At 43.5% G+C, this 25,764-nt stretch overlaps 1 protein-coding gene across 1 annotated transcript in view; it reads left to right on the forward strand.

Moving 5' to 3' along the window:
• CLCF1 (cardiotrophin like cytokine factor 1) overlaps window positions 1-25,764 on the forward strand; it is a 125,301-nt gene that overhangs the window by 19,983 nt on the left and 79,554 nt on the right. The gene's annotated exons all lie outside the window — the stretch shown is intronic.

A 25,764-nucleotide genomic window follows, 5' to 3' on the forward strand; every position in this document is an offset into this window, starting at 1 on the left:
CGCACGATAATCTGATCGTTAGTACACAACTATGGACAGCCGATCACGACATTTCGTCCAACAAAATCTGAAGGGATAAACACGCAAACTTTTGTCGTAGGATAGCCTAGCGAACGACAATCGTTTAATCAGTACAGTAAGCGTTCGCTAACAATCGATAGACAAAAACCACGCGTGATCAGAAACACGGAAATAACCCGGAAAAAGCCTGGCCGCCATTGTTTTTGTTTTGAACTATCCGTTACGTAGCTACGCAACAAGGAAGCTTTTCCAGAATCGTACGAAAAAAAATCATATGTTTGGTACGCATTGTTGAATTCTATACTAGTATCATGCAACAAAATGCGAACGATAAGTCGTCCGATTATTTGATCGTGTGTACAAGGCATTACTTTGTGCTTTTTCCATGCTAAAAGCATGAAACCGCTATAATAAAACTTTTCAGCCTCAAGCACACTGAAAGTTATCATAACGTCAGTAGAAAGCTGTAGCTGTAGGAGTTTTTCGCTTTTCAGCGTTTTTTAGCTTTTTTTTCCAGCTGTAGCGTTTTTTTAGCTTTTTTTTTTTTAGCAAAACTATACTCCCAGAAAAACTTATGGCTCAAAAACATTGATAAAAGCAGAAAAAATGTTTTTTTTTGGCGATTTTCAGCGTTTTTAAGCTTTTATCAACGTTTTTACAGGCAGAAAAACGCCTCTTAAAACCCATTAGTTTTTTTTTTCCAGCCAGAAAACGCCCCCCTGATAACAGCCTATGTGTGCAAGGACACATAGGATAACATGCTGGGGAGTTTACTGGCTGTAAAAAAAAAATCTGATGCCAAAAACAGCCGCTGTAAAAACGTCCCGTGTGCATGAGGCCACCAGATTAAGCCAAGGTTGACACGTGTGTGTGTGTGTGCGCATTTGCGCGCAGCCCCGCATACATTGTGGGTTCAGCAGCACAGCAAGGACTGCTGCACATAAGAACAAGTTCAAAGTGAGATCTTCAAATAAATGGTCTGCCGAACCCACAACGTTTTAAATTAATAAAAACTTCTGATAAAACTTTTCAGATTAAGCCGAGGTTGACACTGGTGCGTGTGCGCATTTGCGCGCGAACGTTGCGGGTTCAGCAGCACAGCAATGGCTGCTGCACATACAAACAAGTTCAAAGTGAGATCTTTAAATAAATGGGCTGCCGAACCCACAACGTTTTAAATAAATAAAAACTTTTCAGATTAAGCCGAGGTTGACACTGGTGCGTGTGCGCATTTGCGCGCGAACGTTGCGGGTTCAGCAGCACAGCAATGGCTGCCACACATACGAACAAGTTCAAAGTGAGATCTTCAAATAAATGGGCTACTGAACCCACAACGTTTTACATAAATAAAAACTCCAAAAACTTTTCAGATTAAGCCGAGGTTGACACTGGTGCGTGTGTGCATGTGCGCGCGAACGTTGCGGGTTCAGCAGCACAGCAATGGCTGCCGCACATATGAACAAGTTCAAAGTGAGATCTTCAAATAAATGGGCTACTGAACCCACAACGTTTTAAATAAATAAAAACTTTTCAGATTAAGCCGAGGTTGACACTGGTGCGTGTGCGCATTTGCGCGCGAACGTTGCGGGTTCAGCAGCACAGCAATGGCTGCCACACATACGAACAAGTTCAAAGTGAGATCTTCAAATAAATGGGCTACTGAACCCACAACGTTTTAAATAAATAAAAACTTCTAAAAACTTTTCAGATTAAGCCGAGGTTAACACTGGTGTGTGTGCATTTGCGCGCGAACGTTGCGGGTTCAGCAGCACAGCAATGGCTGCCGCACATACAAATAAGTTCAAAGTGAGATCTTCAAATAAATGGGCTACTGAACCCACAACATTTAAAATAAAAACTTCTGATAAAACTTTTCAGATTAAGCCAAGGTTGAAAATTATGTGTGCGCATTTGCGCGCTGACGTTGCGGGTTCAGCAGCCCGTTCATTTGAATGGGCTGCTGTACCTGTGAGAAATATGGGTAAAGGAGTCCCCAACAATTAAAAAGTCGCTGTGAAAACGTGCGCAGGTGCCGATGCCAGTGGGTGCCATTAAAATTGAATGGCACCCCGTGTGTCTGCAGAAGAGCAGCGCGTTTCATTGGGGGTCTGGAAAGGGTGCAATTATGCACGCGTTTGCGACCCGCACATATGTGAACCTGGCCTAAGTGGAAACATGCCTTCCATTGATGTACAAAATACGCCGTAAACATTTACAGTATACACAAAGTATAACACGCACAACAAAATACCCGGCTCCTCCGCCCAGCTTTGATCAAAGGACCCCAGCAGAATGATTTGTTTAGCGAAGCACCCAATACACTATCTCACTCCGAATCCTCCAACTGTCATGCAGTCTCACTTTTGCTGTCGCATTCCACATAATGTATATTACAGTGTATCCGGGAAGTATTCACAGCCCTTCACTTTTTCCAAATTTTGTTATGTTACAGCCTTATTCCAAAATTGATTAAATTCATTATTTTCCTCAAAATACTACAAACAATTCTCCGTAAGGACAACGTAAAAGAAATTTGCTTGAAATCTTTGCAAATTTTTTAAGAATTAAAAACAAAATCAATTCCATGTACATAAGTATCACGGCCTTTGCTCAATACTTTGTTAAGCACCTTTGGCACCAATTACAGCCTCAAGTCTTTGAGTATGATCCTACAAGCTTGGCACACCTATTTTTGGGCAGTTTCTCCCATTCTTCTTTGCAGGACCTGCGGCAAAAAAAGGGTACTGCACAGGGGGCGTAACTCCAGGGGTTGCAATTGCAACCGGGCCCCATGCTCCAGGGGGCCTGTGCGGCTCCCCTTTACACCTGGATAGGAGGGGTTGGCGGGGGCAGCTTATAGAGAAATCACTGTCCTCCTTTTTCCTCCTGTAGCTGCAGGAGGAAAATGGAGGAGATTGGTTCCTCTGTATTATGCCCCCACCACTCCTCCTAACCAGTTCACTTGCGTTCTGCTGTCTCTGGACCCCTGTGTGCTCCCCTGGTACCCCCCCCACTTTGCTCCCTCCCCTCTCCTGCTGGCTGCTGCAGGGGATGTGTCACAATAGAGAACCAGAAAGGGGTCAGTAAATATGTAATTTGCCAGCTCCTTCCTTTTCTGAATGGACAGAGTCATAGTCAGTCACATTGTAAATAAATAAAATAAAATGATAAAAAATAATACAATTAAAATACCAAAAATAAAAACTACTGGCACCAGTGGGTGAACTTCCAGGTCACACTTGCAACCGGGCCCTGGCATTCCACCGCCGTGGGGAGGCCCCAAGATGGCAGGAAGGGGGCCCACTGCAGAACTTGTGAAAGGGTCCCGCTGCGGGACCGTAATAAAGGGCCCTGCAATGCGAGTAAAGGGCCCCAGGATCAGTATGCCCCAGGCTTGAAGGGAAGGGCCCCGGTCAGGGGTCTGGGGGGCCCTTCATGGTTTCTTGCACTGGGGCCTTGAAGGTTCTAGTTACGCCTCTGGTTCTGCACAATTTTGGTGCAGATGCAGTGCGATTTGAGCCATACAGAATGAAAGGCTCAAATCGCACTGCCGAACAAGCACATGTAATTTGAACAGGAATGCGGTGCAATTCCAGATCGAAATGTATGCGGTTGCCGCAACACATCAGTGTGAACAGGCACTTAAATAAGTATGTAGCAAACATCAGCTGGCATTTAGCGGGCTTAAGCCCCGTACACACGCATCTATTATTGGCCGGGAATTTTCGGCCAACGCCCGATCGGCCGATTGTCGGCTTGTTAGTATGATGCTTCCGACAACCGACTGCGACTTTTCGGCCGAAAAAAATCTGGTGTGCAGGCTATAAAATTTTTGTTGGCCGTCACCACAACGGCCGATTTTCCGTCAGTCAGTACAGATTTCGGCAGACAAAAATCTGATGAGCAAGACTGGGCATGCTCAGAGAAGAAAAAACACAGGGAAAGTAAACCAGCACATGACATCACTTCTGCAGTTGGTTTTTGTTGGCCGAAAAAATTTGTGTGCAGTCTAGGCACATTCCAACCAACAAAACACCACTCTGGACAAAAGTCGGACGATCGGTCGGCCGATAATCGTTGAGCGTGTACGAGGCATTAGACTGACATATAGCAAGCGCTGCATGATTACTAGGCTGAGCTCTTTGGACACTTAAATTCGCCCAGGCATTGGATTTTAAAAGCAGACTTTAACGCACATTATTGCACCTTTATCCCCAGTTCGCACTGTTTGCGACTTGGAAATTGTGCTACTTCATTTGAAGTAGCACGATTTCAAAGCTGCAGGTCAGTGCGATTTCAGGTGCGACTGGCCTGACATCCGTGGAACTTCATGCACAGATGCCTATGCAAGTTGCACTTGAAATTGCATAAATTGCACAGGAACCTTTGTTTCAAATCGGTTTGGCACTGCAAAGTTGGAGTCGCACCGATTTGAACAGTTCCATTGCTTACAATAGGATGCGACTTGTCATGTGATTTTTGAACTGTCAAACGGGGACAGTGAACGGGGGGCTTAGCGGTCTTGAGCATTTCATAAGCAGCGCACAGGTGTTCAAGTTGTATAAAGCAACATTTCTCAAATGCGGTTGGGGAGGTAGAACCCCACGGTTGAGCCGCACTTTTACTACCCCACAACCACTACACCCTTTAGCTTACGTTTGCCACCTCACCCCTTTAAACCTGAACACAGGTTCTGAGGCTAATTTAATGCAGCTAAGGCAGCTAGTGAGTTTAATTACCACCTTAATCAGCCACAGAACCTGTGTGATTCATATGTGTTCAACTTTAAAGGGATGAGGTAGGATCCCTACTTTAGCTGCAGAGGCAGCAGCTGGGGGTGTATAAATGCCACAGCACAAATGATCCCCCCTGTTGTGACACCCTCCATGTGGCCCCATTGACTTGAATGGGGTATTCAAGTCAATGGGGCCACTCTGCAAGCTTGCTGGGAGCTAGTGTTGGGTTCAAGGGGTTAAAGGTGGCAGGAGGAGGCAACATATGGCTCATCATTTGAAACACATGCACCTTGAAGATCCACCTGCAGTGAATTTTGGTCAAGTCACATTTACTACTTTATAAATAGACCCCTTATTGTAACGCTAGCCAATTTTGCGAGGCAATGGGAATCAATATTGGGGAAAAAAGGCATTTAGAGTGTTGGTGGGTCATCTCTACGGATAGATTGCCAATGTTTCTGTTACTGGGTTACCCTGAAGAAAGGCAATGGTGCAGGTGTTATACTTTTAAATATATAGTGGGCTTTTTAGATACATTATTTTACAGAACTTTCTGATTATTGAGGCTAGGTTCATACCATATGCAGTGGGACTGCATTGGGCGGCCCTTCTACCGCAGTCCCACTGCATGGCAGAATCAGGAGAACATTCATCAAGTTCTTGGAGGAGCAATCTATGCTTCTGGATCAGCATTGTCAATAACTGAAAATGCATATTGGGAGGAAGCTTTAATATAATGCATTACCGCAAAGAATAACCACATGTAAGCGCAATATGAACCCACCAGGTGATGATGATATCGATAGTGTTCATAAATGATACCAAGTACTGTGTCCTAAATAAAACATAAAGCGGTTTATTTAGAAAATTAGTTCCATAAATGTTTATCATTGGTATAAAACCGCAGTACACCTTATGCAAAAATACCCCCTTAATTGGGGTACACACTATAAGAAAATCGGGGAACCATTGTCCGACTTTCCTCGTTGTTTCACAGCAAATCGAAACCGATAAAAGAATTTTCGTAGGAACATTTGTACGAAAATTCTCGTAAGACAAAGGCTTTTTTTGTTGTTGTTTCTGATCATGCGCAGTCTTTCTTTTCTGATTTTTCTTGTACAAAAATCGTATGAAAACGGTACACATTAAACGAAAATCGTTTGTTTTTTCCCGTACGAGAAAGATTTTGGAGTTTGTCCCTTCGAGAATTTTCGTACGAAAATTTTGAATCGTCTGTAGAAAATTCTGTACACACTATATGAAAATCGTACGAAAATTCTGAATCGTCTGTAGAAAGTTCTGTACACACTATACGAAAATCCTGAATCGCCTGTAGAAAGTTCTATACACACTATATGAAAATCGTACAAAAATTCTGAATCGCCTGTAGAAAGTTCTGTACACACTTTACGAAAAACGTACGAAAATTCGGAATCATCTGTAGAAAGTTCTGTACACACTACACGAAAAACGTACGAAAATTCTGAATCATCTGTAGAAAGTTCTGTACACACTATACGAAAATCATATGAAAATTCTGAATCGCCTGTAGAAAGTTCTGTACACTCTATACGAAAATTGTACGAACATTCTGAATCGTCTGTAGAAAGTTCGGTACACACTATACAAAAATCGTACGAAAATTCTGAATCGCCTGTAGAAAGTTCTGTACACACTATACGAAAATTGTATGAAAATTCTGAATCGTCTGTAGAAAGTTCTGTACACACTATATACGAAAATTGTATGAAAATTCTGAATCGCCTGTAGAAAGTTCTATACACACTATATGAAAATCGTACGAAAATTCTGAATCGCCTGTAGAAAGTTCTGTACACACTATACGAAAATCGTACGAAAATTCTGAATCCTCTGTAGAAAGTTCTGTACACACTACTATACGAAAATCGTACGAAAATTCTGAATCCTCTGTAGAAAGTTCTGTACACACTATACGAAAATCGTACGAAAATTGTGAATCGCCAGTAGAAAGTTCTGTACACACTATATGAAATCCGTATGCAAATTTTGAATCGTCTGTGGAAAGTTCTGTACACACTATACGTAAATTGTACGAAAATTCTGAATCGCCTGTAGAAAGTTCTGTACACACTATACGAAAATCGTACGAAAATTCTGAATCCTCTGTAGAAAGTTCTGTACACACTACTATACGAAAATCGTACGAAAATTCTGAATCCTCTGTAGAAAGTTCTGTACACACTATACGAAAATCGTACGAAAATTGTGAATCGCCAGTAGAAAGTTCTGTACACACTATATGAAATCCGTATGCAAATTTTGAATCGTCTGTGGAAAGTTCTGTACACACTATACGTAAATTGTACGAAAATTCTGAATCGCCTGTAGAAAGTTCTGTACACACTATACGAAAATCGTACAAAAATTCTGAATCGCCTGTAGAAAGTTCTGTACACACTATACTAAAATCGTACGAAAATTCTGAATCGCCTGTAGAAAGTTCTGTACACACCATACGAAAATTGTACAAAAATTCTTTGGAGGAAAATGTTCGCCCGGTTTTCTTATAGTGTGTACGAGCCTTAAGTCTGCACTGGTGAAGCCCAATAAGGGGTTCGAGACTCCCAAAAGGGTGTCCATCCAGCATGCTGTGGAAGGCATGGAACCTTTTTATGTTTTATTTATTACACAGTACTTGGTATCATTTATGACCACTATCGTTGTCATCATCACCCATCACCTGGTGGGTTCATATAGCGCAGGGGTCTCCAGACTTTTCAAACAAAGGGCCAGCTTATTGTCCTTCACACTTTAGAAGGGCCAGATTGTGGCCAGCGGGGGGCAGAAAATGTCACAGGCCCGGCATCAGTGAGAATAAATATGGCCTCATGGTTGGTGGCCAATAGGAGGAGGAGTAGGGCCTCTATTAGTAGAAGGAATAGTATTCCATCATTGGTATCGATGGAAGAAATAATTCCCTAATGTTGGTTTTGGTGGGAGGAATAGTGCCTGATATCAGTGGGAGGCATAATGCCCCAAGGGCTGGATAAAGGCTAGCAAAGGGCCACAGTTTGGAGACCCCTGATACCCATGTGATCCGATTCTGATGCAAACCAAAAAGGGTCCTGTGTGACTTTGGTCCGAATGCGATGCAAATTCAGCCATACAATCTGTATAAGTGAATTTGCAACGCACAGACATCGCATGTGATTTGCAGAGCAGTGAGCTGCTAATCATATGCGATGTCTGACATCACATATGTGTGAACTGCCACTTTGACTCGATTCACACCTATGCATGTTGCTTTTGAGCGTTTTTGTAGTGCTTTTTGCTGTGCATTCCACTTTTTTTTTTTGCAGCGAATTCGCCGTGATTTGCGTTTTTTTATGCTTTTATTTTTTTTTTTTTTAAACATTTCTTGTCGGACAGATTTAAAAACACAAAATCGCGGCAAAATCACGGTAAAAACGCACTAAATGCTTTTCTGTAGCTTCTCCATTGAAGTCTGTTGAACCAAAAAAAAAAGTTTTGTGTTTAAAAAGGTCCCTTTTCTGAAAACGCAGAGGCACAAAATGCATTGATGCGAATGGGTTCCATAGGAATCCATGTTAAAAAAATGTCCTGCGTTTCTGCAAAAAGAATTAACAAATGCATTGGTGTGAATGGAGCCTTATATATACACTGCTGGAGTAAATCTGACAACGAACTGTCAGCTGTCAGATGTAAGCAGCCACCGGATCGCGATCTACACTGCATTCATTTCATTGGAGGACAGATGAGGTATCCGGGGTCATTAAAGGGGACCTGTCACCAAAAATTCATTACATAGGGGACATTTTGTACCCTACGCGATGAAAAAATAAAGTTAAGTAAAAAAAAAAAATGTAAAACAGGATAAAAAATTTTTTTTATTTAACTTTATTTTTTTTTTACCCAAGCACATGAAGTCCCCCTCAAAAAACTTTAAAGTCCCCCCCCCTCCCCCACGGTCACATACAAATGTAAATGGGGACAACAATTTCGGTTGCACATAAACTGATGACCTGCAGGGGTTTTTAAAGCATCACCTATGGAAAATATAGGCTCCTGAAGTTTGTCGCTCACAATTTTAACGCTTGACATATTTTGTATCTCTTAATCACTGCAACCTCATCTTTTATATTTTACCAAAATTGGGTATTATTTTGTCTTTATGTGCCCTCAAATTGGCCCCTTTCACACTTGAGCGACTTCAAAGTCGCGCAATTTTGCCGCGATTTTGATGCGGGCTTGAATGTCTTTGGCCTTAAAACGCTTCAAAATCGTGCCAAAGTAGTGCAGGGAATACTTTGAAGTCGGTGCGACTTCAAGTCGCACAGATATGAACGGTACTCATTGGAAATAATGGAGAACGACCTGTCATGTGATTTTGCAGTCCCAAATCGCATGACAAGTCGCACAAGTGTGAAAGGGTTAGTGTATTTTTTACTGAAATGTTTGCGCTAATATTGTGTGGTATAAAAAAAAAAAATAGATAATAGATAAAAAAATTAAAACTACTGCTATTTTATTCTTTAGGGTGTCTGCTTTAAGAAAATATATAATGTTGGAGGGTTTTACATCATCCTTAGCATAAAAATGATTTTTAACCACTTCTGGACCGGAAGGATTTGCACCCTTGATGACCAGGTCATTTTTGCGATTTGGCACTGCGTTATTTTAACTGACAATTGTGCGGTCGTGCGACGCTGTACCCAAATAAAATTTAAGTTCTTTTTTCCCCACAAATAGAGCTTTCTTTTGGTGGTATTTGATCACCTCTGCGATTTTATTTTTTGCGCTATAAACAAAAAAAGAGCGACAATTCTGAAACAAAATATATATTTTTCACTTTCTCTATATAACATTGGCCAAATAAGAAAATTTAAAAATCAAATTTTTACATCCTTTTAGGCCAATTTGTTTTCTGCTACATATTTTTGGTAAAAAAAAAACCCAATAAGCGTATTTTGATTGGTTTGCACAAAAGTTATCGTGTATACAAACTAGTGGAAAGATTTATGTCATTTTTATTTTGTATTATTTTATAGTAATGGCAGCAAACTGCGATTTTTAGCAGGACTGCGACATTGCGGCGGACAGATCGGACCCCTAACTGACATTTTTGAGACTTTTGGGGGGGACCAGTGACATTACTACAGTTACTGTTACTGTAATAATGACACTGGCAGGGAAGGGGTTAACACCAGGGGTGATCAAAGGGTTAAGTGTGAGCCTAGGGGAGTGTTTTCTAACTGTATGGGGGAGGGACTTGGGAGATGAACACAGAGACCTGTGATCCTAGATAGAAGGATCACATGAGCTCTGTGATCATTTCAGAGAGAACAACGGTCTGCTGTGTTTGCAACAGCTAACCGTCCTTCTCTCTCAGTGGGGAGCGATCGCGGGTGTCCCATGGATTGGCATCCCCGCTGCCTAGTGAGGGCTGGCACTCGCCCCCAGGAGTGCTCCCGTGAAGCGCCATGCAGGTACTTCGGTTCGCGCAGCCGAACCAGCCTGCTGTAGTATATATATGTGGCAGGCGGTCGGTCAGTCGGTCGGCTAGTGGTTAAAATGTGCAGAAAATGTAAAAATGGCTCTGGCAGTGAAAGGGGCTGTCAGATGCTTTAACAATCGACATTTGTTAGGCTGGATCCAATTGATGTAGAGGCTGAGTACCCAGTACCTGTGCTTGGGCTGTGCGATGCCTGAACGTTCACTAACGTTCAAACTCATTTTCCAAAAAACGAACACTCGGCTGTGAGGGCAAGCGATGGTTCCATGCCATCATGTAATGACCGATCAATCGTTCAATGGACATAAATTAATCTGTTTTTTGTTCGTTTTTTCACCTATACCTAGTGCAAACAGTTTGGACGAGAAACACATTAACATTTCAATTTATCATTCGTTCGGGTGGAAATTTTCAAACTCGTCTTTCGTTTTTTTTTCCAGCTCAAAAATGTCACAACCGATTCCCGATTTGTGCCCATTAACTGGCCCGAAAAACGAACGAACTGTCTAAATGTTCCGAATTTCGGACAATTTTTCGTATAGTGTATGGCCAACATTAGAATGGTCTTCCAGTGGAAGGTGATTTGACATGAAAGTTGCATAAAATATATTCAAGCCAGCAGAAAGCCACACAAACCATGAGAGTGTACTCTTTATTGCCAAATTGCTCACTGTCAGATCCCGGCAGATGGGGGTTCTTGGTATAGGCGTGCAGCTTGAAATGGGGGTGAGTAGGCAACCTCTAGCCTGCCAACGTTTGATGTCATTGGGTACTCAGTCTATATCTTTATGTGTCTGAGCCCCATTCTCCCCATTCGGTACTCAGTCTATGTCTTTATGTGTCTGAGTCCCATTCTCCCCATTGGATACTCAGTCTATGCCTTTATGTGTCTGAGTCCCATTCTCCCCATTGGGTACTCAGTCTGTCTTTGTGTCTGAACCCATTCGTCCCATTGGGTACTCAGTCTATATCTTTATGTGTCTGAGCCCCATTCTCCCCATTCGGTACTCAGTCTATGTCTTTATGTGTCTGAACCCAATCGTCCCATTGGGTACTCAGTCTATGTCTTTATGTGTCTGAGCCTCATTCTCCCCATTGGGTACTCAGTCTATGTCTTTATGTGTCTGAGCCCCATTCTCCCCATTGGGTACTCAGTCTATGTTCTTATGTGTCTGAGCCCCATTCTCCCCATTGGGTACTCAGTCTATATCTTTGTGTCTGAGCCTCATTCTCCCCATTGGGTACTCAGTCTATGTCCTTATGTGTCTGAGCCCCATTCTCCCCATTGGGTACTCAGTCTATGTCTTTATGTGTCTGAACCCATTCGTCCCATTGTGTACTCGGTCTATGTCTTTGTGTCTGAACCCATTCCTCCCATTGGGTACTTGGTCTATGTCGTTATGTGTCTAAGCCCCATTCTCCTCATTGGGTACTCAGTCTATGTCTTTATGTGTCTAAGCCCCATTCTCCTCATTGGGTACTCAGTCTATGTCTTTATGTGTCTAAGCCCCATTCGTCCCATTGGGTACTCAGTCTATGTTCTTATGTGTCTGAGCACCATTCTCCCCATTGGGTACTCAGTCTATATCTTTATGTGTCTGAGCCCCATTCTCCCCATTGGGTACTCAGTCTATGTCTTTATGTGTCTGAGCCTCATTCTTCCCATTGGGTACTCAGTCTATGTCTTTATGTGTCTGAGTCTCATTCTCCCCATTGGGTATTCAGTCTGTCTTTATGTGTCTGAGCCCCATTCTCCCCATTGGGTACTCAGTCTATGTCTTTATGTGTCTGAGCCCCATTCTCCCCATTGGGTACTCAGTCTATATCTTTATGTGTCTGAGCCTCATTCTCCCCATTGGGTACTCAGTCTATGTCCTTATGTGTCTGAGCCTCATTCTCCCCATTGGGTACTCAGTCTATGTCTTTATGTGTCTGAGCCCCATTCTCCCCATTGGGTACTCAGTCTATGTCTTTATGTGTCTGAACCCAATCGTCCCATTGGGTACTCAGTCTATGTCTTTATGTGTCTGAACCCATTCTCCCCATTGGGTACTTGGTCTATGTCTTTATGTGTCTGAGCCTCATTCTCCCCATTGGGTACTCAGTCTATGTCTTTATGTGTCTGAGCCCCATTCTCCCCATTGGGTACTCGGTCTATGTCTTTATGTGTCTGAACCCATTCTCCCCATTGGGTACTCAGTCTATGTTCTTATGTGTCTGAGCCCCATTCTCCCCATTGGGTACTCAGTCTATATCTTTGTGTCTGAGCCTCATTCTCCCCATTGGGTACTCAGTCTATGTCGTTATGTGTCTGAGCCCCATTCTCCCCATTGGGTACTCAGTCTATGTCTTTATGTGTCTGAACCCATTCGTCCCATTGTGTACTCGGTCTATGTCTTTGTGTCTGAACCCATTCCTCCCATTGGGTACTTGGTCTATGTCGTTATGTGTCTAAGCCCCATTCTCCTCATTGGGTACTCAGTCTATGTCTTTATGTGTCTAAGCCCCATTCGTCCCATTGGGTACTCAGTCTATGTTCTTATGTGTCTGAGCCCCATTCTCCCCATTGGGTACTCAGTCTATGTCTTTATGTGTCTGAGCCTCATTCTTCCCATTGGGTACTCAGTCTATGTCTTTATGTGTCTGAGTCTCATTCTCCCCATTGGGTATTCAGTCTGTCTTTATGTGTCTGAGCCCCATTCTCCCCATTGGGTACTCAGTCTATATCTTTATGTGTCTGAGCCTCATTCTCCCCATTGGGTACTCAGTCTATGTCTTTATGTGTCTGAGCCTCATTCTCCCCATTGGGTACTCAGTCTATGTCTTTATGTGTCTGAGCCCCATTCTCCCCATTGGGTACTCAGTCTATGTCTTTATGTGTCTGAGCCCCATTCTCCCCATTGGGTACTCAGTCTATGTCTTTATGTGTCTGAGCCTCATTCTCCCCATTGGGTACTCAGTCTATGTTCTTATGTGTCTGAGCCTCATTCTCCCCATTGGGTACTCAGTCTATGTCTTTATGTGTCTGAGCCCCATTCACCCAGGAAATTTGGAGATTTATTTTACCACCAAAACAAAAATCCCTTCATTTTTCTTTGGTCAAGAAATTTAGAAACGTTGAGTTTTTTTTTTTTTTAAAAAAGAAAATCTTCCGAAACATTTTAGTTTACCTAAAGTCTCACATCTAACCAGACCTACCTTTCTATACTGTCATTTGCTGAAACGTTACTCCATCTAGTTCCCTCGTGCTGTATATTTTACTTCTTGTCCCTCTTCTCCCTGTTTCCTCTCGTTATTACGGAGTCCACATGTGCTTCCCATTACATGTAAAAACAGAGTGAGGAACCAAAATAGGAGAGATAGAGGTGTCTAAAAAAAAAAAAAAAAAAAAAAAAAAGCAAGAGCAAAAGAAAATCGGCCCTAGGATTTATTTATTTTTTAAATTATTTTCAGAATTCCATCTCTGTGACCTCATTCAGTTTTATGTTGTTTTTCCGCACAAAATTGCCGCAGTTAGCCAGCTATGGTGGATCCGCGTGTTCGGAACAGCCTTTAGGGAGTAAGGCTTTCAACAATTGGGCCGAAAGCCACTAGTGGCCCTCAAAGTTTTTTGCTTTTTTACAGCTCTTGAGGGGTCAACATAACCTCCAGTTTTTTTTTTTTTCTAAAATGTGCTAGATGTTCCTTGGATTGTATGAGCTTATATCCGAAAGAGAGTCATTGGAACGGTTCTATAAGATATTAGAAAAAAAAGCACACCGATTGAAATAGTCAGCTCTAGTAAGAAAAAAAATATTGGTTGGTTTTTCAAAAACATTGTTCAGAATTTTTTTACTTCTTCTTCTATATCAGGGGTCTTCAATCTATGGCCCTCCAGATGTTCAGGAACTACAATTCCCATCATGCCTAGTCAGGTCTGTGAATGTCAGAGTTTTTCAATGCCTCATGGGATGTGTAGTTCCGCAACAGCTGGAGGGCTGTAGTTTGAGGATCCCTGTTCTATATAATTAGATGCTCTTAGACAAGAGAAAAACCCCCAAAGGTAGCCCAGAGGGGGGCGCTAAGGGGAAGAAGTTGTAAAGGAGGACCCACCCCGATGTAAATTGCGAATCACTAATCTTTAATGAAAAAAGTATCTACACATGGAAACAGGATAAATACCAGGGGAGGACTGGGCCAGGGGGCAGGGGGGCAATTGACCCCCCAGGCCGCTCCGATGCCCTGTAAAAAGGCTGCACCCTTTCTCAGTGGTGTATTTAGGTTTTATGCTGCCCTAGGCCTGACTAAACTTGTGCACCCCCTAATTTACTTTTAAACCACCCCTACCTGTAAAGGCCACACCCCTTACTGTTTATGACCCGCCCTGTCATCTGTGAACCACAGACCACAAGTCTATCAGTGCCCATCAGCGTAGCCTTATCGGTGCAGCCTCATCACTGACCTCTTTATGGGGGTGCCAGACTGATTTGCCTCCTGGACTCTGCCCTCTGGCCCAATTCACCCCATAAGATTCGCACTATACTAAAAGTGTAGCCCAAGCCAGCGGGGACCCTTTTTGTGCAGGATTTGGGAGGAGGCTGTTTTTTTTTTCGTGCAGGGTGCAGCTTTTTTGCTGCCCCCCTGCAAAGTGCCGCCCTAGGCCTGGGCCTTGTTGGCCTAGGCCAAGATACAGCACTGCCCTTTCTGCCACAGACATGCCTAAAGAATTTCTGGTGAAGAGAAGTAAAAAGTCCCCACCGCTGACCTAGTCCCCACCGCTGAGTGTGGGTTGAAAACAAGGACAGAGTGCAGACCCCCCCCCCCCAGCATGGATGGTGTAAACTGAGCAAAGGCCGGTTCCATGCCCCACTGGAGATGCTCCTCCCCCGTCCAGCGCCGACTAAGCTGTCCCAACTCCCCCCAACTGCCCCTTGCTGGCCACGTCGGGAACCCAGGTTTGGCAGGTAGAGAGTACCTGGAGCTGAGCTTCAGCCTGGAATGGGGGTCAGGAAGAGGCCAGAAGAGGGAGAGTGGGAGAGGGCAGAGTCTCTGCACCATGGGCCTCTGGCTTGTACTTGCCCCCTGGGCCAAAATTTGCCATTCAGCCTCTGATAAATACCCAGACACCTATAAAAACCACACAGACAGCATTGATACAAACAAGACATTCATACGGGCCCTCATTCGTTCCAAAGTGCGTGCCACCAGTGTATTGCCTTCAATCTTTGAATATAAATGAGTAAAATGTGAAAAATTTATCCATCGCACAGTAGAAGTCCACATGATTGTGCAATCAGCTCAGCAGTAACAGTCCAGAAATAATCACAAATGTTCTAGTGCAGATTGAATGAAGGCTTAAAAATAGCTCCAGAGCCAGTTCCGGTATAAAGAAACTGAAGATGCAAGATCACATTAGGTCATATGTGACCTCTGGGTGCTTCATAGTTAATATGTTGGAACCATGGCCACTGATAACATGGAGCCCCGAGTCATCTCGTCCGGGTGATGGACCAGCCGACCCACACCCATAAGACACGTTCAGTAGCATAAAGCACCTCAGTACTTTATATGTCTATTTGGTAAAGTGGTTGGCCTCACTTAACCACTTTACCACCGGAGGATTTTGCTGTCTTACATCTGGGCCACTTTTTGCGATTCGGCACTGTGTGACTTTAACTGACAATTGCGTGGTCATGCAACACCGTACCCAAACAAAATTTACGTCCTTTTTTTCCCACAAACAGAGCTTTCTTTTGGTGGCATTTGATCACCTGTGCGATTTTTACTTTTTGCGTTATAAACAAAAAAATAGCGACAATTTTGAAAAAATAACAATATTTTTCACATTTTTTTATATGAAATTCCCCAAAAAAAATGTAAAATCAATTTTTTTTTTATCATTTTAGGCCAATTTGTTTTCTGCTACCTATGTTTGTTAAAAAAAATCGCAATAAGCGTATTTTGATTGGTTTACGCAAAAGTTATTGCGTTTACTAACTAAGGAAAAGATTTCTGCCGTTTTTGGTGTTTTTATTTTTAACGAGTAATGGTGGCGATCTGCGATTTTTTTTTTGCGGGATTGCGGCGGACAGATCGGACCCTTGACTGACATTTTTGACACTTTTGGGGTTACCAGTGACATTACTACAGTAATCAGTGCTATATATATGCACTGTTACTGTAAAAATGACACTGGCAGGGAAGGGGTTAATTTCATTGGAGAGGGAGGGGTTAATGTATGCCTGGTGCTTACTAACGTGTGTGGGGGGAGGGGACTATGTGACACAGGCACAGATCGCAGGTTCAGCTATGCTGAACCCTGCAATCTGACCCTGTCTGTCACTTAGGAGATCCGCCCTCTTTGTTTACACAAGCAGGCGGATCTCCACACTCGATTCCCCCGACGATCGGGGAAGAGCAGCGGTGATCACTGCCGCCTCTCCTCCCCTGGCCCGACTCCCGCTGTGACTGAATACAGTGGGAGCGAGCCTCTGGTTGCGCGCGCGCGCCGCCGAGAGAGGGGAATGTCTGGCGACGTAGGACGTTATCGACGTCGCCAGACGTTATCGAGCCACTTTGCCGCAGTAGAGCTCTAGTGAGCAGCGGTAAAGTGGTTAAAGTCCCATGACATCCTTTATATATTTTTTTATATACGTATTTAGGGATGGAGGCCCCCCACTGTGGTTGCTCCAGGTCACTAAACTGTTTTTAGACACCTCAGTACAAAAGTCTCACTTATGCTAGATATGGAAGCACTCCTTGCAGCTAATACAGTGAGGATTCAGTTCAAAAGTTTAAGCCAGGTCACACATATGAAGATTCACGGAAACCATAGTAGTCTAGGGGAGCCCTTAGGCTACTCACCACTCTCCTGATCCCGATAGATGAACTTCTTCTACCTGGTGTTCCAAGGTGAGTATGAATGACTGTAATAGCATAGATACCCGATGGAGGTGCACAGGTGGGGGTCAAACATGGCAAAGACATCAATCCAAAGTCATCAAAGGCTCCTGTATGATCCGAGACCGGCATCTGACTTCAGCCGGAACTAGCTGCCGTTGGAACGCACCATGGAGCACAAGGGCCGACGTCAACGCGTTTCGCATACGTCACGTATGCTTCTTCAGGACATCAGATGCTCTTAGAACCCTTTCACACTGAGGAGTTTTTCAAGCGCATTGGCATTAAAAAAAAGCGCCTGAAAAGCTCACGAAAACCCATTAGAATCAATGAATGCTTTCACACTGGGGTGGCTTAAAAAAAACGCTTTAAAAACACCCCTCTCCATTGAAATAAATGGGAAGCGCCTGAAAAGCGCATCAAAATGGTTCTTGAAGCAGTTTTTGAGTCCCGTGTCCTTAAGGCCCATTTCACACTGGTTTGATTCAAAACTGCCAGTAAAACGCTGAGCGCTTTTGCAACACTTTTGAGGCGTTCCCAGTGCAGTTTTAAAGGACACGTGACTCAAAAACTTGAGGCGCTTCCTATTCATTTTAATATAGAGGGGTATTTTTGGGGCACTTTTTTTTAGCTCTCCAAACATGCTCCAAAGATTTTTTTTTTTTTAAATTGAAGTGTGAAAAAATTCATAGATTTTTTTTTGGAAGCATTTTTCTTGAGCTTTTTAGGCACTTTTTATAATGCAAAAGCTTTAAAAACTCCTCAGTGTGAAAGAGCTCTAAAGAAAGGCACATCGCTAATGCCTTCAAAGCGCTGTTAAAGCGCTCAGCATTTTATGGGCAGTTTTCAAGCACCTCAGTGTGAAGGGGCTCTAAAATCAATGAATGCTTTCACACTGGGGCGGTGAGCTGGCAGTGCAGTAGAAAAAGTTTGGCATGCAGCATCTTTGGAGCGCTAAAAAAAAGTGCCTCAAAAATGCCCCTCTCCATTGAAATGAATGGGAAGCGCCTAAAAAGTGCTTCAAAAGCACCTCAAAATGTTTTTTGGAGAAGTTTTGGAGTTACCTGTCCTTTAAAAATACCTTTACCATACCAAAATACCTGAAAATCGCTGCAAAAGCACACAGCGTTTTTCGGGAAGTTTAGAAGCGCCTCAGTGCCAAAGGTATTGAATACCAAAGAATTTTGTTGATATGGTCAGCCTAAAGAAAACATTTATTTTGCCCACACAGGAAAAAGCAACAGGTTCTACTTAGCGCCGGTTCACATTACCGCGACGCTACTTGCAGGGGCGACCTCCGAGATCGCGGTGCGAGCAGCGCGCCGCGACCTCGGAGCGGCCGCCACAGACTTCATAACATTGAAGTCTATGGCGGTCGCCTCCTGGTCGCCCCAAAGAAGCTCCGGACCCTTTTTCTAGGTCGGAGCAACTTGTGTCGCTCCTATTAGAACGGGTCCGCAGCTTCCCTATGGGAGGCGACCTGCGGCGACCTGTGAGGCGACCAGGTCGCCTCACAGGTCGCCCCAGTGTGAACCGGCACTTAACCACTTCTGGACCGGAAGGATTTGCCCCGTTAATGACCAGGCCATATTTTGCGATTCGGCACTGAGTTACTTTAACGGACAATTGCGCGGTCATGCGACGCTGTACCCAAATAAAATTAATGTTCTTTTTTTCCCCACAAATAGAGTTTTCTTTTGGTGGTATTTGATCACCTCTGCATTTTTTTTTTTTTTTGCGCTATTGTTATTTTTTGCGCTAAAAAAAAAAGGAAAGTGCGACAATTCTGAAGAAAAAAAATATATATATATATATTTTTTACATTCCGCTATAAAACACAGCCAATAAAAAAAGAAAAAATGTTTTCATCAATTTATGCCAATATATATTCTACTACATATTTTTGGTAAAAAAAATCCCAATAAGTGTATATTGATTGGTTTGCGCAAAAGTTATAGCGTCTACAAACTAGGGGATAGATTATTTTTACTAGTAATGGCGGCGATCAGCGATTTTTAATGAAAAAAGTGCGACAATTCTGAAAAAAAAAAAGATTTTTCACATTTTGCTATAAAATATTCCCAAAAGAAATGTAAAAATCCAATTTTTTTAACATTCTAGGCTGATTTGTTTTCTGCTATATATTTTTGGTAAATAAAATTGCAATAAGCGATACTAACTTCATGAAAGATTTATGTCATTTTTATTTTTTTATTTTTTTTTTTACTAATAATGGCGGCAATCTGCGATTTTTTGTGAAATTGCGGCAGACAGATCGGACCCCTGACATTTTTGACACTTTTGGGGGGACCAGTGACATTACTACAGTAATCAGTGCTATAAATATGCACTGTTACTGTAATAATGATACTGGCAGGGAAGGCATTAACACAGTAAGTGATCAAGGGGTTAAATGTGAGCCTAGGAGAGTGATTCTAACTGTATGGGGGTGTGGCTTGTGAAATGATCATAGAGACCTGTGATCCTATATAGAAGGATCACAGGAGCTCTATGATCATTCCAGAGAGAAGAACCGTCAGCTGTGTTTACAACAGCTGACTGTCTTTCTCTCTCAGCGGGGAACACTGCGTTACTTTAACTGACAATTGCGCGGTCATGTGATGCTGTACCCAAATAAAATTCATGTCCTTTTTTCCCCACAAATAGAGCTTTCTTTTTGGTGGTATTAGATCACCTCTGTATTTTTTATTTTTTGCTTTTTTTTTAAAAAAAAAAAGAGCGACAATTCTGAAAAAAAAAACAATATTTTTTTACTTTCCGCTATAAAACACAGCCAATGAAAAAATAAATTAATAAATAAAAGGTTTTCATCAATTTAGGCCAGTTTGTATTCTGCCACATATTTTTGGTAAAAAAAATCCCAGTAAGTGTATATTGATTGGTTTGCGCAAAAGTTATCGTGTCTACAAACTAGGGGAAAGATTTATGTCATTTGTTATTTTTTTTTTACTTGTAATGGCGGCATTCTGCGTTTTTTAGCGGGACTGCAACATTGCGGCGGACAGATCGGACCCCTAACTAACATTTTTTACACTTTTGAGGAGACCAGTGACATTACTACAGTAATCAGTGCTAAAAATGTGCACTGTATAAAAGCCAGGAGCACATGTGCTGCGGGGTCTTTGGCTGGTGAGCAGAGTCCCAGAGGGAGGGTGGAGGCTGCCTCCTCCTCTGTAGCAGTGGCACGCGGTCACAGACAGTCGGCCTAGGAATCAGAGGAAAGGTACTGAGCCCAGAGGTCCAGGAGAACTGACTGGAGTGGGTCAAGACACTGGAGACCCTCGAAAAACAGTATCATGAGTACAGAGGATCATGCCTATGGGCCTGACCTGAGGGGGGCCACCCCAGTGTAGGACAGTCAGAGGACGGGTGTCAGTCTGTGGAGTGAAAGGGGATTCTAGGCAGGAATCCTGAATATAATCTACCCAACCAAGTTGTCTGAACAGAGACTTGACCTAAATTCATCTAGTGGCAAGGTGAATCTGCAGCCTGGCTGCATTTCCAGACAGAAGTCCTCATCCATTGTGAATAGTCCAGTTTGGAATAATGCTTATCGCATTAACATTGGGTTTTCACTTGTAACCTCTGCTTATGCATTTTTTCATTATTTACTCAGTTGGATTCCCAAGTTTATGGCAGGTACATTTCCAGAAATATTTCCAGTTTGGGTTATTTAAAACTCAGACACATTTTTAAAAAATACAGTCAATTCTCATCAGTTAGGTACTATGGGGTTGTGCAATATATTAGGTGGAATGCTAAATAAGTTTGCTTGTATAAGAATATATTGTACATAGTGTATTGTATAAGAATTCTTACCCCTGAAAATATAAAAACCAGTGGATGGTTGACCCCTAAGTGTCCACCTTGGCCACAAATATCAATTTAGTTGGGTTTATTCTTCGTGTGTAAAAAAAAAAAAAAAAAAATTGAATTTCCAAAGTACATCCAGTGTCTGAATTGACAATTAGAAAATAATAAACCAGACCTTGGCAGCGACATCTATTCCCGGATAGAAGTGTTTTTTCCATCCTTCGAAATACGTATGATGGAAACTAATTGCAGATAAATTTTTCAATAGTTAATCATAAGCCTTCCTGGAGATCGGAAATGAATATTCACGCCAAAAGTGATTACACCCACCAGTCATTTGTAATCCTTAGGGCCCTTAAAGTTCACTTTCCTTAGAGAAATATAGAGTCTGCTGTTGCTTCTGAAAATGCTATCTGCCTGGCTGTTATGCTGGCCTTCTGCCTTAATAATTTGAAGTCCGAGTAAAGTCAAAAGCGCTTATCTGAATCAGTGACTTAAAGAACTGAAGTCAAGGCAGTGGCGTAGCGTGGGTTGTCAGCACCCGGGGCAAGGCAGGTAATTTGCGCTCCCTAACCCGCGGGATTTTAGCACTCGAGTCTCTTCCACTAAATTAGTTAAAGGAACCCTTACCCCCTAAGCACGTATTGTTTGTTATGAAAATACTGACTTTATTAAAGTAAAATGCACCTAAATACAAGTTTGAATGACGTGCCCCCTTTCAAAGCAGAGAGACCAGCGTGCCCCCTTTCATTGCAGAATTGCCAACGTGCCCCCTTTCAATGCAGAGAGACCAGCGTGCCCCCTTTCAATGCAGAATGACCAGCGTGCCCCCTTTCAATGCAGAATAACCAGTGTGCCAACCTTCAATGCAGAATGACCAGCGTGCCCCCTTTCAATGCAGAGAGACCAGCGTGCCCCCTTTCAATGCAGAGTGACCAGCATGCCCCCTTTCAATGCAGAGTGACCAGCGTGCCCCCTTTCAATGCAGAGTGACCAGCGTGCCCCCTTTCAATGCAGAATGACCAGCGTGCCCCCTTTCAATGCAGAATGACCAGCGTGCCCCCTTCAATGCAGAGAGATCATCGTGCCCCCCATTCAGTGCAGAGTGACCAGCGTGCCCCCTTTCAATGCAGAATAACCAGCGTGCCCCCTTTCAATGCAGAGAGACCAGCGTGCTCCCTTTCAATGCAGAATGACCAGCGTGCCCCCTTTAAAGGAACCCTTACCCCCTAAGCACATATTGTTTGTTATGAAAATACTGATGTAATTAAAGTAAAATGCACCTAAATACAAGTTTGAATGACGTGCCCCCTTTCAATGCAGAGAGACCAGCGTGCCCCCTTTCAATGCAGAATGACCAACGTGCCCCCTTTCAATGCAGAGAGACCAGCGTGCCCCCTTTCAATGCAGAATGACCAGCGTGCCCCCTTTCAATGCAGAATGACTAGCGTGCCCCCTTTCAATGCAGAATGACCAGCGTGCCCCCTTTCAATGCAGAATGACCCACTTCCTGATTGGCCAGGAGGAGGATCCGTGTGACAATAGCGAATTTTCATTCACTATTGTCACACAATGGGTGGGCTCAGGGCGAACTGGCCTGCGCCCCGGGCCCACCCTTTTTTGAAGCCTATTAGAGCCTCTGGCTCTAATCAGGTGATTAAAAAAAAAAACCCACTCTGTGACAGCGCCAGGCTGCTGACTCACTCGCTGCTATACTGACTGAGCAGTGAGGAGAGGCGGCATAGGCGGGGCTTGGCTTGCAACGCCACCCTACACCAATGGACAGGTGAGGCACAGTCCAGCCCCGACCCGCCATTTTCAGCCATAGGGCGGCCGCGCTGGACATCTCCCATTGTAAAGATGGAGGCAGCCACAGACAGTGTCTGAACTGTGTATGTCAGAGTCAGACAGACAGAGTGACACTGCGGATGCGCCCCCCCCAGATGTTGCGCCCGGTGCGGCCAGCCCCCCCTGCACCCCCCACGCTACGCCACTGAGTCAAGGGATCAGTATGACAGCCAGGCAACTATCATTTACTAAATGAGAAATCGGCATTGGCATTTCTCAAAGGAAACAGTGCCTTAATGACAAATAAGATCATTTTAAATGGGAACTTTCTTGTTATAAGTAAGGAGCGTGCCCACAGTAATAACATTCTAGTTGTCATTTCAAGCCCAATCAAATGAATGGATGAGAAGATCTGATTGGTTGCGAAGTTCAAAACAGCTTTATTTCACACTCTGCATAGTGTTACATTATACTTTATATTGTGTACCGTGTGTTTTCTTATTGTACATGTTAGCTTTGTGTTTAAAATTAACATTATCTAATATATGGTTTTTTCCCTCTTTTGTTTCCTCTACACTTCACATTATATTTCTGTATTCATATTCTAACCTTGTTTCATTTTCCTGATTCTCTATTTATAATTTCTCCCTTTAACCCCCCTTCCCTATTTCTCAAGTCTTTTTTCCCTTCCCACCTCTCTCTTCCACCTTTTAATTTCCCTGCGGTCTTCCTCCCGCTTTCTACCCTCCATATGTTCTCTGTATCCCCAACTCTATCCATCCTTCCCTCGCTTTTTCTTTCCTTATCTCTCTTCCTGTATCCCTTCTTCCACTCTCTTTTTCCTTTTACTCCGTCTATACCTTTTCTTACTCCCTACGTCTCTCCCTTCTTCCATCTGCTTTCTCTCGCATTGTTCCTTTCTCCTGCAAACTCTCTCCATGTTTTTATTTTTTATTTTTCCCTCCCTTGTTTTCTTAATCATCCTTTTCCTCACTCCCGTTCTCTTCATCCTACATGTCTCTTTTCTCACCTCTGTCTTTATGCTGTTTCTCTCTCTCTCTCTCTCTCTCTCTCTCGCACACACTTTTTTTTTTCTATCCCAATTCTATCTCTCTCTTCTTTTCCATTCCTCCTTCTTAATCCTGCTCTCCCAACTCTTCCACCCTCCCTTTATCCTTCTTTTTCTACCAAATCTTCCTCTCTATCCCACATTTTCTCATTATCCTGCTTTCTCTCTCAACTTTTCTTCTCTTTCTTTATCCTGATATCTCTTCCAACTCTTCTTCTCTATCCTGCTCTCTCTTACTTCTTGCCTTCTCTCTTTTCATCCTACTCTCTCTCTCCCGCTCCTTCTCCAAACATTCTCTCCCTTTCTTTCTTTATCTTTCTCTCTCTCCCACCTCTTCCTTTCTTTTTTCTTTTTATTTCACTCTCCCTTCTACTTCTTCCCCTCTCTCTTTATCTTGCTCTTCCATCCATTCCCCTCTTTCTTTATTGTGCTCTACCTTCTACCCTTTCCCCTCTTTTTATCCTGCTCTCCCACCTCTTCCCTCTTTCTTTATCCTGCTCTACCTTCTACCCTTTCCCCTCTTTTTATCCTGCTCTCTCACCTCTTCCCTCTTTCTTTATCCTGCTCTACCTTCTACCTTTTCCCCTCTTTTTATCCTGCTCTCCCACCTCTTCCCCTCTCTTTATCCGACTCCTTCACCTCTTCCCCTCTCTCTTATCATTCTCTCTCTTTATCCCTCTCCCTTCTACTTCTTCCCCTCTCTCTTTATTCTGCTCTCCCACCTCTTCCCCTCTCTCTTATATTTCTCTCTCCCCCACGTCTTCCTCTCTCTCTTTATCCCGCTCTCCCTTCTACTTCTTTCCCCCCTCTCTTTATCCTGCTCCCCCGCCTCTTCTCCCCTCTCTTTATCCTGCTCCCCCACCTCTTCCCCCCTCTCTTTATCCTGCTCCCCCACCTCTTCCCCCCTCTCTTTATCCTGCTCCCCCACCTCTTCCCCTCTCTCTTTATCCTGCTCCCCCACCTCTTCCCCTCTCTCTTTATCCTGCTCTCCCCCCTCTTCCCCTCTCTCTTTATCCCGCTCTCCCTTCTACTCCCCCCCTTTTTATCCTGCTCTCCCACCTCTTCCCTTCTCTCTTTATCCTGCTCCCCCACCTCTTCCCTCTCTCTCTTTATCCTGCTCCCCTACCTCCCCCCTCTCTCTCTTTATCCTGCTCCCCCACCTCTTCCCCTCTCTCTTTACCCGCTCTCCCTTCTACTTCTTCCCCCCTCTTTTTATCCTGCTCTCCCACCTCTTTTCTTCTCTTTTTATCCTGCTCTCCCACCTCTTCCCTTCTCTTTCTATCCTGCTCCCCCACCTATTCCCTTCTCTCTTTATCCTGCTCCCCCACCTCTTCCCCTCTTTCTTTATCCTGCTCCCCCACCTCTTTGCCTCTCTTTCTATCTTTTTTCCTATCCCACCTCTTCCGCTCTCTCTTTATCCCACTCTACCTACCACCTCTTCCCCTCTCTCTTTATCCCTCTCTCTTCCACCTCTTACCCTCTCTCTTCCACTTCTTCCCCTCTTTATTTATCCCACTCTCCCTTCCACCTCTTACCCTCTCTCTTTTTCCCACCCTCCCTTCCACCTCTTCCCTTCTCTCTTTATCTTTCTTTTTCTCCCACCTCTTCTGCTCTTTATCCCATTCTCTCACCTCCTCTTTTCCCACTCTCCCTTCCACCTCTTTCCCACTCTCCCATTTACCTCTTTTCCTCTCTCTTTATCCCACTCTCCCATTCCCCTCTTTTTTGCTCTCTTTATCCCACTCTCCCATTCATCTTTTCACCCCTTTCTTTATCCCACTCTCTTATTCACTTCTTTGCCTCTCTCTTTTTCTCACTCTCCTCTCCACCACTTTCTCTACCTCTTACTTTCTATCTTTATCCTGCTCTCCCTTCCCACTTTTTTCTTTAACCTGCTATCCCGCTCACCTCCACTCCTCTCT

Source organism: Pelophylax lessonae, assembly GCF_965119305.1.
Source record: "Pelophylax lessonae genome assembly, chromosome: 9".
NCBI classification, from domain to species: domain Eukaryota; kingdom Metazoa; phylum Chordata; class Amphibia; order Anura; family Ranidae; genus Pelophylax; species Pelophylax lessonae.